Source organism: Anticarsia gemmatalis, chromosome 14 (genome assembly GCF_050436995.1).
Source record: "Anticarsia gemmatalis isolate Benzon Research Colony breed Stoneville strain chromosome 14, ilAntGemm2 primary, whole genome shotgun sequence".
NCBI lineage: Eukaryota > Metazoa > Arthropoda > Insecta > Lepidoptera > Erebidae > Anticarsia > Anticarsia gemmatalis.
This window is the reverse complement of record NC_134758.1, coordinates 8,977,686-8,990,999: the sequence shown is the minus strand read 5'-3', so window position 1 is coordinate 8,990,999 and position 13,314 is coordinate 8,977,686. Positions and strand designations below refer to the sequence as shown.

General features: G+C 34.2%; 1 protein-coding gene across 8 annotated transcripts in view; it reads left to right on the top strand.

The window, feature by feature from the left end:
* Nucleotides 1–13,314, top strand: part of LOC142978355 (uncharacterized) — a 262,256-nt gene that overhangs the window by 77,328 nt on the left and 171,614 nt on the right. The gene's annotated exons all lie outside the window — the stretch shown is intronic.

Below are 13,314 nucleotides of genomic sequence, written 5' to 3'. Positions count from 1 at the left end.
CACTTTATTTCTGAGTGTTAGTAATCTCAAACTAATGTTCTACATCCATGTCATTACTTTTGGGATATCTCACGAAGAGGATAGCTTTATTTTCATGATTACATGTCACGAAGTTAAATGCTTGTTCAACTTTAGAGCCGGCCTTTAATCTAGATAAATTACATAGAAAACGTACGTAGAAGAAGTATTTCACTAATTCGATCACTACTACAAACCATGTTCATAGTAGTCAAGCAAGAACAAATCGCCTTAGTATTATTCCACACCATTTAACTCTAATTGCTTTATCTGAACACGATCTGAATCACAATCAAAGGCAAGTGAACACAGTCCTTAGTACAGACTGTATAAAAACATTCTGTTTTTGACAAGAAACAACACAAAAATCTTGACCGAAACCTTTCTAAATATATCCGAACAATTTTCTCTTAAAACACATAAGGTAAACACCTAAAGTTTTGCTTTTGATATTCCATTAAGCTGTTAATTCTATTTATAAGGCAGACTTAAATAGAGAAAGTTTTCTGAATTGTATAAAATACCACATTTTTTTGTAGACATCTGTTTATATCCCGGCGCCTGGAAGTTAAAAAGTCAGGCGAGGAAATTCTGTTAGGAATAAGCTTATTAGGGTTAGATTTCAGTCACCTGGCTTGATGAGAATTTATCTTAGTTGCATTTGTACATAAACTTTCTTCAAGTTTTCAATAATCTAGAGTATCTTGGTTAACTTATCTATTTAAGGGATAGTATTGCTATCAGAGTACCGACAAGACAATAACAGTAGTTGATGAGATCGCTTGACCTCAGCACCCAATTGCATAAATTAGATACCATACTTACAATTAGCTAGAGCTCTCAAGACGTCCAACAAACTATTGGATTGCGAACTTTAGCGAATAAACTGGTATCGACTGCTTGACCCCTGAACAGATGAAGACGCTTTTAAATCCTTTCATAATTAACACAGACTGGTTTTCTGAGCTATAATTTCCTAAAATCTGTTATAATTTATGTGAATACATGCAAACTCGGTGACACGTGCTAACTTTCCCCGATACATTAATATTAACATGGCGGTGACGTTAATAAATCTATTTTGCATATTGTAACCCGTCCGTCCGACCCAGTGCGCCATATCTATTGTTTTATTACTGTCATTTGGCCGACGGGTTCATCCGTGCATACATGACATATAATCAAAATAGATCGCCGGCCATCTGATGATCTAATTATTTAAATATGTCGCTAACAATAACAGATGCGTTTTGTTTTTTTTCAACAGAATATTATAAAATTTATGTGCGGTTTTAATGCCCGGTCACCGGACATGTGCGAATAGTTATGCAATTTTGTGAATGCGATATAAACCCAGTTATTTATTATATTGTAGAATTTAGGCCGGTAACAAATTCTTCCGCGATGGTTTGCTTATAAAATAGCGTGGCCCTATTTCCGGAATATTTCAGTTTTCACCCACATTTCGTTAGTTATATTAGACGTCATACATCATTCTAGCTTATCGGGTACATTTCCCTTTTCCTCAGCTACTGAGAAATTCGCGGCATTTTCCTTAATCTTACAATTGAACCCAAAATCTCGCGACTTATGTTAGTGGTTCACCCGTAACATATCGATTAACTATTAGCTGCGTTTTGTTCGTCATTATTCTACGTTCTATAATTGTAGGACAAGTGAATAACATTCACTCAGCGTCATATAATTAATCATGATCAATTTGTGGCCTCGGCGGGTCATCTAACAATTTATCGTTACATTTTGGCTACATTCTACTATAACTGTGAACTATGTTTATGTTACAAGATACATTAATTTTTTATCGCTCGTTTCCGACTTCAAATTGTTCACTGTCATATTTTAAAATGTTTTCGCAATGTGTTCTATGAAAATAGAATCCGATGCAAAACAACATTTTTATAAAAGAGTCATAACATATCTTTGTAGAGAATCTCATTCTGACAGCGCTTTAGAACTTACTACGGCTACACGCCACAAACTTGAAAGCAATCTCCTATTTTACTCTCGTACGAGAACTAAAACAATACTAGACTTGGGCTATCAAAAAGAGTAAGTTGTATACAAGTTGTAGTACCTCCCCCCTCCGTGGCCGCACCCCCCAGGACGCTAGACGTCTCGGCATTCCCATGCAGTAACTAGGTGACCTGGTTTCCGCTGGTCGCGTTGCACCCGCTGCGGATTACGAAATTGCATACTTTGATGTCGTATACTTGCGGGCGCGGGCGGTATATGCCGATCGAGTCGTAAAATATACTGCGGCTAATAGTTTGTTATGCTTCCAATAAATTAATAGGTCAAATGCTTCAATCGATGTATTTAATCATGAATTACTGCAAGAAATTCATATCTTACAAATAGCCAGTAGCTAAGATTCTAATTTGGTAGATCCACTTCGTTAAAATAAAGAAATTAAAAATGAAAATATTTATTCTCGGACTTGCTCTTTTGTTCCGCTTGAGGTTTGGCAAAGAGCTTTATTATCTTGATTTCCTGAGGAGCTTCAAGCATTTCGCGATAAGTCAGCGTTTTATCTCACGGGCTGAGAAGCGTTTGTGTTTGGCTACACTATGACTTTACGACACAATAGAAGAAGGTCTGACAATTATTCGTAGTCACGTTTTGAAAACAATTTTAGGTGCTAAAAATCCTACCTTTGATTCTAAACTTATGTTATAGATGAATTACGATTACGAACATTGACTAGTATATTTTTCCACCCACATTCCTCCTCTTTGTACTATTTACAACTATTTTGCAAATATTCGTCTGGAATACAAAACATCTGTATTTGTATTTCTTATACCCACGTAACATTCTAGATTATTCTACCGTTCCTAAGTACCGAGTGTTTCATGTACCGAAACAATGAGACCTAAATGTGTTGTCTTTTGAACTAAGTTTCTTCCCGAGCCGTCCTTGGTCTTGTAATCGTATTAGACGACCATTACTTGCCACAATGGGGGCCGCTTTCTTCAATAAAAACCGATATATCTTGCTTATGTGCGGTGTTCTTGGCTGAAATAGGATTCTTGGTATGAGGACATGTTGCTTATCACAAGGTCGAATAAGTTCAATGTGTTGGCTTAGTAACAGAATAGTTATAATAGGACTAAGTACATTTAGTTAGTCATTCTAGCTTCCTGATCCAATAAAACGCTTTCAAGATTTTTCTGATTTTGTATTTTATATTAAAAGATAATGCTACTAACAATTCTTGAATAATAAATGAGCCCAAATAACATGAAATTGTATAATAAAATGGTATTACTTCAAAAATCTTTCTTAGAAATGATAAAACGGCCCCAAGTGCCGACAATTGTTACGAGTTCTAGCCAATTTTCGCGAGAAAACCAGTCAAGGGTCCCGATTATAGTAACAGACGAACTTGAACTGTAATCACTATCTTTTGTTCTGTAGTATTTACTCGTTTTGTTAAAGTACGTAGAAAACTATAACTTGTTTTCAATTCGAGTGCTTGTAAACGACCGATTTTGTAGCCTGCAGAAATTCTCGGAAAGCTCGCCTGATTTCGGAGAATTTTCAACGCTCAATAGAATAAATGTTTCTTGTTTTAAACTTGTTAAATGATAACTGAAATATGATTTACACGAATGTTCAGTACCATTTATGCCGTTAAACACATTTTACTCGATTATTTTGGCCAATTAAATTTTAAGTTTTATCAGAAATACATTCTACCTATGAACTGTTATAATATAATCAACATGTGCTAATTAAATATGTAAACACTTAACTGAATACTGTCCAGACAGTGTACACACAGACTGAATCGATCCATCATTCCCGTAACCATTAGGCTACGAGCCTCTCATTCCGGCTTCCTGTTTCAATTTCCTGAATTAGCAATATTATGAACGATCGTTTCGCAGCTCCGTGGCGTTATCGATAAAGCTTTTTGAGAACTGCACTTGGAGATAAAGTGTAATTGGGTTACGGTTTTAATTTTTTGCTGAATTGAAACTTGAATGAAATTGGACAAGGTTTGCGATTTTGTTGAAAATGTATTAGACATACATATTGTCACTACTGTTATACCCGAAAAGTGTAGGCGTAAATGGAATGTACTACGTTTCGCTATTAGCAATATTACCCACATGTAACAGCGAGAAGCGGGAACGTTACCAAATTCCGGATTACTATCAAGAAAAAATCTGATATAAATTAGAAAAGAACAAAATCACTTTCCGACTCAACTGCCTATTGATGTAACACGACAATTACGATATCGTTAGCAGCCTGTAGGTCACACAGGAATGTAGTCACACTTCAATATTGATTAAAGTAAACGTTCATGTAATTTACAATATCTAATGGATTATTATTTTTTTGTTATTGCTTTTCTACGACGCATTCGAATCGTATTTTTACTACAATATTATATTCCTTTTTATATTAAAGCGTGTCATGTTTCATGTAAAATAAATTATTAATTTAATTTTAATGAATACATTATACTACTGCAACTGTAACCCACATTATGAATATTGAATGTGGCTCACATTTCCATAATTTAATTAGACATAGTGTGGAACAAACTCGGTCGCATTTAACCGGGTCGAGTCAATAATGCAACGCGTACTAACTACCGGTATCAGGTAGCCAAATGTCTGGCTAAAAATACTACATTCACTATTAAAAGTATAGTCTACAAATAAATAACATTCTTAGAATATTTAGGAAATAATAGACAAGAATGGCGGCCTAAATCTTAATACATGGATATTAATGATGTTAACAATTGCGTTGTTTTATTTCAGTTGTAAATAAATTAGTTGCTAATTTTCTTAATGGTATTTTTTATGCATTTCTCTTGAATTTCATGTTCAAGTAGAAAATACATAATATAATAATTCATTTGATCAATGACGCTTATCTTCAACTTGCGTATTTCTTTGTCATATTATTGCACAATGCACAAAATTGTCCTGATACTAGAGATAGCAGTAACGTTTTCCCTCACTGCAGTTTTATATAACATCGATAAAACTGTAATAGCAGCACTGAATTCTATATATGACAGAAATAATAGCATCGATGCTCCATTTTCGTACGTGTTCTCGAAAATTCGACACATTTCTCATAGTAATAGTTTTACAGCAATTGACCGGTAGATGGAAAAGGAGTGATTTCTGTTTTCTCAATAAACTAAAGTCCACAAGAACTTTTAATTGAGTTTATATTGACTAATCGTGGAAAGCGATCGTGCAGAGATTTTTCCACGAATTCGCTAACTCAAGCCGATCGTTTTAATTGGTACTATGTTACTTACTTTTGAAATCCGGCCAACAAGATTTACTGTGCATGAGTAATTAAAGTCATTCAAAAAGCTTAAATGCATGTTGCAAATTAGTAATATTGCTTATGCTTCTCTAGTATTCAAATGTGTAATGACAAAGCATTTGAACTTAGAGTAACAAACTATAGGTAGTTAATGCCCGGTTTCGATTTAGCGGCAGATTATCTATTAATTAGCGTTTAGGCTGATATAAACATAACAGTTTGAATTGATGCTACTACTTAACTACTGCTAAATGTACACCAGAAACTAGGCATAAGATGTTATATTTTCATCCCAGAATAAATATCTAATCATCTTTGTGGGATAGAAGGCAATACATTTTCCCTTTAAAGCTTTCTTGGTCATTGTCGTTTATGACACAAGATTACCACCTTATCATTTTGTAAGAAAACTTCAATAAAATACATTGTAACTTTCGCTCTACGCGATAATACCCGTCGTGCACTTATTGCCCCGCGTTGGGCGTCAGTTTACTCTATACGTGATCTCGGAGCATTTTGATCTCTCAGGTTTAAATCAGCTTATATTTGTTCTGTGGTAGGTATAAAGATTATGTAGTGTTATAAGAGTTTTAAAATATAGTGTTTTTCCAACATATACAACATAAGAGTGTATGCAAAGAATAGTGTGTGTTAATGTATGAAAAGCAGACCCCTGACTTTGCCCACGCTTTTAAAACTTTATGTTGGATACCTTTAGGTTCGATATCTATGTCAAAAATGTTTAATTCAGTTGTATATAATATATCTGTACAATTTTCTCGTATAAAATAACCAGTGCATTGAATTTTCCGGAAACAATTATTTCAATATAACATCAACTTCCGCACTCAGTTTGTTCAATGCTCTTTTGTTTAACAAAGGTTCCGCTTTGTATAAAATTGTTTCTAACTCGCCACCTAGTTTTATATCCCTAACAAATCTCATTAAAAGTTCTCTTCTAAGTTTACTTAAGAGATCAAAACCGACCATCGATTTTATCGAAAACTTTTCGGATTTTATTTATCTTAAGTCTTTAAGACCGCCCTTCTCATCTAGAGGGCACGAGGGCCAGTACTGTTCATGACATGCCAAATTTGATGCTGGCAGCTTTTTACACAGATGTTCACCAGACTGAAATGCTATTAACTTTAGATAGAATAGACTCCAGCCTTGTCACTGAAACTTGACATGTTATATATCATTATTCACTCTGAATACCCCTTTACTAACATTTTGTATAATAAATATGACACATCTAGTGATTTAAAACCCAAATATTAATCTCGTATAACATCCATGAATCAACTTAATATGTGTATTTATTTACATTCAGGATGCACACCTTGAACTATTCGTAACATCAAACAAAAATAAACCTTATTTGTATGCTAATAACGTTCACAGGTGTGAGTTCAACATCCGTCTTATTATTTTCCGATTAGGTTGAGTGACGTCATCGGTGCGGCCTTCGCGGCCGGTCGATGCCCCCGCCCGCCGTACCGTTAGCAATGCAAATGTTTCGGTCGGGATTTGTACACTTCCTATTTATAAATAATGTGTTATACACGATGATTGTGTTGTCAACGGTACCTCTGTACTGATGCTAAACGATAATGCGGATCCGATATGATTGTTTGAAAAGCCGAATAAAAGTGGGGTATGGCATGTTTTTGTGAATGACATCATTTTCACGAGCTGATTTTTTATTTTAGGTAGATATTGAATATGACAGATGCTAGGGTACATGTTCATCCTAAAAATTAAGTTAATTATAAAACCAATGCACTGCATTAGTAATGTTGGTCCCTAATTCGATAATATATAAAAATTTCACACAGCAATTAGCAAGTTTTCATACCAAAGATCTAGCAAGAGATACACGAATACGTAGTCACACGTCACGCCCGTCACATCTTCCCCCGTGACATGATTTACAAATTAAAGTTAATGAGATGCAATCTCGCGTGACGTGGCCGGGTTTACAGTCCAACCCCTTAATCTGCTATTTTTAACCCGACCTACTTCCAAACATTCGTTTGAATAAAGTTAACAAAAACCAATAAAGTTGAAAATTCATTACTTTAGTGGCAACTGCGTGACATTTAAAAGTAAGCTGCTTATGCATACATGTATAATATCACGCCTGTTATCTCCGAAAGTGTAGGCAGAGGCAAAGGTACCTATAATGAACCCACGTTTCGTCATTAACAATGTCAGTCCTATGTCATAAGGAGCCTATTGCCATTTACCAGACCCGACCAAACTTCAGACAACTATTGAAATATTACTTCAGACAATAATTCTTTGCTCGGTATTCGAACCCAAGACCTAATGATCAGCAGGCTGATTTTAAACATGATCATTGACGCAGACACGCATTTTACCGACTCCGACTGAGCCAAAACGTCAGGTTTTTTAAAGTAAAATGCGTGATCTCATTTATTCCTGTAATCTATTATATAGAAAACCAATATACTTAGTTGAAAACTTATTACATGAGTAGCAAATGTAACTGCGTGACATTAAAAAGTAAGCGCTTACCCTCTATTTAACTTTTAACTTATTAACGTGATAAAAGCAAGTCAAAAGGTGTTTAAATTTTAACCGAGGCGAAGTGAAATTGTAGAAAATGGAAAACTCCACTTTGAATTATGACTTCTTTAATGCAGGTCTGAGTTGTGCAATTGAATTTAAACGTAGTTTAAAATTAACATAAGTTAAGACTTCGTTATCTTTTACATTATTGTCCTTGCAGTTACTTTGAGTATTAAGTTTCAAATCAATTTAGAAATGATTATTGGACTCGAGGTCTAACCCCTCCCTAAACTCGAAAGAAGACACTTGCCGAGCAGTGGGAAAGTAACGAGTTGGAAAAGAAAAACTAGATTTTCCAACGCAAAAATAAATTTAAGTAGATATACTAGCGAATCATAAATATTGCAAGTTATATTTAAAGTAACTTATCTATCAATATGGCAATAGAAATTACTTAAATTGGAGTAATATCTGTTTCACCCAAAAATTACCTCTATTTAGTATTTGGATAGATCATCACGTAATTTCACATGTAAAAGTACAACTTTTTTTGTTATAAGTACATCGGCCCAACAAAGTTGTATCAACAAAAGGCCATATTGTCTACAGCGTCATAGGTCATAGAATACCTGACTTTTAATTTCATTTTCTTTTCATTTTGTTCAGGTATTGTAGATATAAATCGTATCGCAAGTTTTGCTCTGTGGTAACTAGTTTAGTTTCAAAGTTAGCGCAAGATTTGTGAGAGAACACCGCGTAGTAAATCCTGAGAGATTTGTTGGGTAGTTTTTAAACTAAAACTATGTTGCTAAACAAACATTAATAGAATTAGTGGTGGATAAAGTTTAGTTTGCGTTCATTGAATTGTTCTTTAATGAAATAAATATTATATATCCTTGGTCTCTGTTCCATTAATTTTTAAGTTAAAAAGCCTACACTATCCTATGCTTAAATGTAGTTTTGAAAGATTATATTATTATTATTTTACTAGAGGACTGGCCTAAATTATATAGTGTGTACAATCTCATCCCATTTTCCATTTCATAGGGAATTTTGATCCCATCAATCCCTTACTTACAAGCCTTGTACCGACGACAGTTGGAAAAATATTTAAAATGAAATATCCAATTTAGTTTAGGTTTTCAAAAGTTATGCTTGTACAAACATTCCGGTGATTAATTTTTATTTATACACATAGATTGATTTCGTTTATGTTCAATTTCTAACCAATGTGCAACACGTTTTCTATTAAAATTTTTGTGATTTTAGTTTTTTATGAAAAATATATAAAATACTAGCTGACCCGCGCAGCTCCGCTCTCGCTTTCTTGTTTTTATTTAATACCGCGCAATTTCAAATTTATTCACCTTTTACACCTTCTTTGGACTTCCACAAATAATTCAAGACCAAAATTAGCCAAATCGGTCCAGCCGTTCACGAGTTTTAGCGAGACTAATGAAAAAAAAAATTATATATATAGATGTTGTATTGTGTAATATTTACCTTTATACCATCGCACCGCAGTCACGCGTGTACGACAATATTCCATTCTTATTCAGTCCATTTTGTACGAGAACGTGTAGCCAAAGCTCCAATACATTTTCCCAACCCAAAGGAATTGTTGTGACATAAATAACAAACTTAGATTATTTCCTACTTGTTACATAAGTTTCTGAAGTATGTAATGTATTTTTATTCTGGACTAGCGACTCGCCCTAGCTTCGCCCGGGATACAAAGGCTTATCTTTAAGAATAACTGTCTATGAAAATGATTTCCTCCATAGCGCATTGTTTAAGCACGCCACGCAGCTACCAATGCGTCGAGACGTCGTGGATTTGATTCTTACGTAGAACAATTAATTATTTGTGCGATTCACTAACAGTTGTTTCGGGTCTGTTTGTACTTTGTGTTCGTTATTTGTAAGTTTATAAAAGTCCCTGCCACACAAGAGCAGGTGCGGAGATTGTCGTTTAGAAAAAATATTTTCAGTAGATTTAAAGTTCATGGTAGAAAGACAGACGCGACAAGGGTATTTTATTTTATTATATTAGTGATGATAGTGTGTTCGTGTCCTTTTATTTGTAATCGTGTGCATACCTTCAACACATTACTAACACGAACACATAAACATTGTCTTAATGATGTGTGTTGTACAGCAACCTTTGCCAAATAAAAACAAATTTACTTAAGCATTTTTCCGTAGGACATTTTATTTTCAATGTTACATACTAAATTCAATAAAATAAATATTCTGTTTTGTAATTCTGTTGTCGTTTCTTAAGGAACGTAAACGAAATTCAAAAGAGTTTTAATCATTATCAAAATTTCGGGCTTTGCAATCATTCATATCGATACAAGCTTCTGCCTGCGACTTCGTGCGAAAAAAATATTGATCACAAATTCATTAAATTTATTAATTAGTTACTACTTAAAGATATTGATTATTTATTAGTAAATGAGTGGAATGGTAGATGTTTTTGTAAGCAAAAACCTGCTGCATGCTTGTGACATTTAACAATGTGCTTCAACCTCAAAATAGACGTTTATTTATGTCCTAAATAAAAGATTATTCCCAGATAGGTGTTATCATCAATCCTTAGCGTAATAATTCTTAGGAACAGCGCGTGGGAGACGCCTATGTTCACCAGGTGTTTTGATTGATAGATGCTTACCGATTCTAAGAATAACAATCATTGTTATACTTAGAGCATCCTTAAGTTACTGGAAATGTAAACTTGCGATACTCTATCTCTCTTCATTGATTGGCTTCAGATTGATTTACAATTTTCCTAGAATCGTAGGCAATAGTTTCCGCATTTTAAACATAAATTTAGATTGAAATTGTTTGTAGTTTAAGTGTGTAAAACAATACATTTTGATATTATATTGTCAAATAATTCACAAATTGTAAACGCTTTGTTGAGTTAAAAATAATTTTACTATAATTTTTATATCGTAATGCCGCGAAGAAGAATGTCGATTGTAAAATACCAATATTCTTAATGATACAACGACATACAATGTACTTAATCCAACAATTTACTTTCGCAATCAGTAGGTAATGAGGTAACAAGGAAGAAGACGAACATGTATTTGCCCTTTATAAAATTTGCATACTTATCTTGCTTATAAGTTGTTTGTATTTATTTAATTGCTTGTGTTTGATCATCTTACAATTATAGGTTACTTGGTTACTGTTTTTATTAGGTACTAGCTGACCCGCGCAACTTCGCTTGCGTTACGTAAGCGTTAAAAATTTTCCCCGTTTTTGTAACATTTTTCACTGGTACTCTGCTCCTATTGGTAGTAGCGTGATGATATATAGCCTATAACCTTCCTCGATAAATGGACTATCTGACACTGAAAGAATTTTTCAAATCGGACTAGTAGTTCTTGAGATTAGCGCGTTCAAACAAACAAACAAACAAACAAACAAACTCTTCAGCTTTATAATATTAGTATAGATATTATCAGGATTTACTTATATTAATGTACAGTCATGGTAATGATGTCATTACAATACATGCAATTTTTATTATAATCGAGACGGATCTGGGGACTATCGCGTATCTGAGTTTACAACTATTTGAATGCCACTATGGTGTACATTGTTTTCTCCTGATTAAAGTGATTTCACGTTACATCAAAGCAACAAGGAATTGCCTAGTGGCTATCATTTCAACTTACACTATTTGTCTACTGAGTTCCAATAGTAAGCCCGCTACTTAATTTTTTGGTTTCGTTAAAAAGCGATGTAACATAATCTTGAACAGTTGCAGTTAGTAATTAAACGGTGGACAGACCTGATTAGCGTCGCCCGTTATTTGTATAAGTAAAGTTTTAGCGGTATTTTTGCGTTACCGTTTTTACAAGGCATGTAATTGTTTGAATTTCAGCTGCTATAAGCGGGCAGCTGCTAAATTAAACCTGCAAGCTTTCCGACATGCTAAAATTACATTGATGAACAAACAGCCTTCGTAGGTTCATTATTATTAATGATATCTTCACACACAGACAGAGTTTCTAGCTTTGTTTCCACCGCTTATTATAACCTGCAAGTTCAAGTTACTTTGTCAGCTATTTAGGAAACGAGCGCATATCAAATGGCCCATTTATAGAGACGGCCGGGTTTAAACTAAAGGATTATTCCTGTCACAGTCACCGCCGTCCCTGATATTTCAAGCGTCTCGTCGCATTGCACTCCGAGCGTGCCGAGCTTCTGAAACTTATATGACATTTTGTTTTGTCCGCCGAATTCAGGGCTCGCACACCAGTGCATAAATATCCCGATATTTCAGCCTTTCGTTTCAATAACACGCAAACTTTTCAATACACCGAACTTTTCCTTATCCAATACCAAACAAACTTGCTCACATTTCGCAGCTTTTTATCCGTTTACCTATTGTTTTGGTAACCCTATTCACAACCCCTTTTCTGCAAGTGTGAATGTTTAAATCGCCACCTGTCTGCTATCCGAGCGTGGGTTAAAGTAACTGTGAAATGGTAGTCCTAAATTACGTGCGAATTTCGATTCCGCGAAACATTTCTGTCTGGTTTATTACGATGAGAATTAGGTGCGATGTTACGCAGATGCAATTAGAAAAACGTAAATATTTTGCATTAGAGAAAATAACTGTGTTTTTTAAAGAAAATGTAAAGTGTTAGACGTTTGCTAACTTTATGTGTGCTATAAATCTTGTAAGTCTTTTAACCTACTTTCTGTAGTCGGATTAAAGCTAAATTTTCGTTTCGAGCCTTAAGTGCGCTGCACTGAAATGATTAGTGGTCTACACACGAATAAACTTTTTAGACTGTGTGTTTTATTCCAATGGCTAAGTAGCCTTTTCCGAGTTGTGAGATTTATAATTTGATTCATTGTTCATAATTTGTTGTTCACACAATCCGAGCCGATAAGCTATTTAGATGAACTACAATAAGCCTTTTGCGTATGTATAATACAAAACAAACGACCTTACCTTGTCAGTTACAACCTTAACAAAGGCTTAAAGTCAACTATGTCTCTCATTAAAGCCTTACAAACTTTCAACAAACTCAATATTTCTGAACAAGTCTTCAAAAATGTGAAACTATATAAAAGTCATCTTCATACGTCAACGTGAATGAAGGTAATTGAACAAACTTGGTCTTAAGCAGAGAGATTTATTAAAACTCTTTTTAATGAGTGCTCTTGTGTGTTGGCCAAGTTTTGCTCACTTAGTTTCGTAATAAATATAGAGTGTAATTAGAGTTTCAGATTGATTTATGTAGATGTTGTGCGGAGGATTTTAAGTTTCGTACTTATGTAAAGTGCTAAGAGATATTTTGGAATTATAAAGATGTCGTTTTAATTACAGTTTGTTAAAATTTAAATGCACATGCGTTCAGTTTTAAACATAAATTTTTATTACCAAATTAAATTTTTCCGCTGATGTTATTAT